This window comes from Xenopus laevis, chromosome 3L (assembly GCF_017654675.1).
Source record: "Xenopus laevis strain J_2021 chromosome 3L, Xenopus_laevis_v10.1, whole genome shotgun sequence".
NCBI classification, from domain to species: Eukaryota; Metazoa; Chordata; class Amphibia; order Anura; family Pipidae; genus Xenopus; species Xenopus laevis.
In genome coordinates, this window is record NC_054375.1 from 15,390,548 (window position 1) to 15,393,047 (window position 2,500).

Here is a 2,500-nt window from a genome sequence, read left to right on the forward strand (position 1 = left end):
CGGGCGAATCCGTCCTCATCGGGGCCTCCGCGGGAGGGCCCCGGGGCCCCGGGGCCGCCGGGGCCCGGCCCGGCCGAGCAAGTCCCCGCGGGCGCCGCACTTTGCGAAAAAACGGGCGCCAAAGGGCCCGGGGACCTCCGGTGCCGGGGGACGAGCCGGCTCCCCCTGCCCGAGCTCCTGGAACTCCCGGTGGGGCTGCAGGGCAGGGGGGACGAGCCTGCTCCCCCTGCCCGAGCTCCTGGAACTCCCGGTGGGGCTGGGGCCGGCCCCGGGTCCCCTCCGGTGCCGGGGGACGAGCCGGCTCCCCCTGCCCGAGCTCCTGGAACTCCCGGTGGGGCTGCAGGGCAGGGGGACGAGCCTGCTCCCCTTGCCCGAGCTCCTGGAACTCCCGGTGGGGCTGGGGCCGGCCCCGGGTCCCCTCCGGTGCCGGGGGACGAGCCTGCTCCCCCTGCCCGAGCTCCTGGAACTCCCGGTGGGGCTGCAGGGCAGGGGGACGAGCCTGCTCCCCTTGCCCGAGCTCCTGGAACTCCCGGTGGGGCTGGGGCCGGCCCCGGGTCCCCTCCGGTGCCGGGGGACGAGCCTGCTCCCCCTGCCCGAGCTCCTGGAACTCCCGGTGGGGCTGCAGGGCAGGGGGACGAGCCTGCTCCCCTTGCCCGAGCTCCTGGAACTCCCGGTGGGGCTGGGGCCGGCCCCGGGTCCCCCGCAGGGCAGGGGGACGAGCCTGCTCCCCTTGCCCGAGCTCCTGGAACTCCCGGTGGGGCTGGGGCCGGCCCCGGGTCCCCCGCAGGGCAGGGGGACGAGCCTGCTCCCTCTGCCCGAGCTCCTGGAACTCCCGGTGGGGCTGCAGGGCAGGGGGACGAGCCTGCTCCCCCTGCCCGAGCTCCTGGAACTCCCGGTGGGGCTGGGGCCGGCCCCAGGTCCCCCGCAGGGCAGGGGGACGAGCCTGCTCCCCCTGCCCGAGCTCCTGGAACTCCCAGTCGGGCTGGGGCCGGCCCCGGGTCCCCCCGGCGGGGACTTCCGCGCCAGGGCTCCCGAGAGGCCGCTCCCTACAATCCTGCCGGCACATGCCAAAAAGGCGTAGCATGGCAGCGCCGTGCGGGGGGCCCGAGAGGCCGGGCTGCCGGCTCCTCTCCCCAGGCCCCTGGAACTCCGGCCGGGCCCGGCCGGGCGGATCCGTCCTCATCGGGACTTCCAGGGGGCGCTCCGCGGCGCCTCCCGGTGGCCCGGCTGGGTATTTCTCCCGGTTTTCTTCGCCCCTGGGCAGGGGGACGGGCCTGCTCCCCCTGCCCGAGCTCCTGGAACTCCCGGTGGGGCTGGGGCCGGCCCCAGGTCCCCCGCAGGGCAGGGGGACGAGCCTGCTCCCTCTGCCCGAGCTCCTGGAACTCCCGGTCGGGCTGCAGGGCAGGGGGACGAGCCTGCTCCCTCTGCCCGAGCTCCTGGAACTCCCGGTCGGGCTGGGGCCGTCCCCAGGTCCCCCGCAGGGCAGGGGGACGAGCCTGCTCCCTCTGCCCGAGCTCCTGGAACTCCCGGTCGGGCTGCAGGGCAGGGGGACGAGCCTGCTCCCCCTGCCCGAGCTCCTGGAACTCCCGGTCGGGCTGCAGGGCAGGGGGACGAGCCTGCTCCCTCTGCCCGAGCTCCTGGAACTCCCGGTCGGGCTGGGGCCGTCCCCAGGTCCCCCGCAGGGCAGGGGGACGAGCCTGCTCCCCCTGCCCGAGCTCCTGGAACTCCCGGTGGGGCTGGGGCCGGCCCCAGGTCCCCCGCAGGGCAGGGGGACGAGCCTGCTCCCTCTGCCCGAGCTCCTGGAACTCCCGGTCGGGCTGCAGGGCAGGGGGACGAGCCTGCTCCCCCTGCCCGAGCTCCTGGAACTCCCGGTGGGGCTGGGGCCGGCCCCAGGTCCCCCGCAGGGCAGGGGGACGAGCCTGCTCCCCCTGCCCGAGCTCCTGGAACTCCCGGTCGGGCTGGGGCCGGCCCCAGGTCCCCCGGCGGGGACTTCCGGGCCAGGGCTCCCGAGAGGCCGCTCCCTACAATCCTGCCGGCACATGCCAAAAAGGCGTAGCATGGCAGCGTCGTGCGGGGGGCCCGAGAGGCCGGGCTGCCGGCTCCTCTCCCCAGGCCCCTGGAACTCCGGCCGGGCCCGGCCGGGCGGATCCGTCCTCATCGGGACTTCCAGGGGGCGCTCCGCGGCGCCCCCCGGTGGCCCGGCTGGGTATTTCTTCCGGTTTTCTTCGCCCCTCTCGCCCCCTCTTCAGCGGGGGACCCCTGGTCAGCGCCCCGGGCCCCCGGCGGCGCCCCCCGGTGGCCCGGCTGGGGATTTTTTTTTTTTCTTAGGGTTTTTTCCGCCTCTGTCTTGTCTCTACCTCTCCCACCCCTTCCCTCTTGCCCCCTCTTCGCCGGGGGGACCCCGGGAGCCGCCCCCCGGGGCCCCTTAGCGGGCACCCCCGGGGCCCCGACCCCGAATCGGGTCCCCTGCCTCCCCATGGGCCCCTCTTCGCCGGGGGGA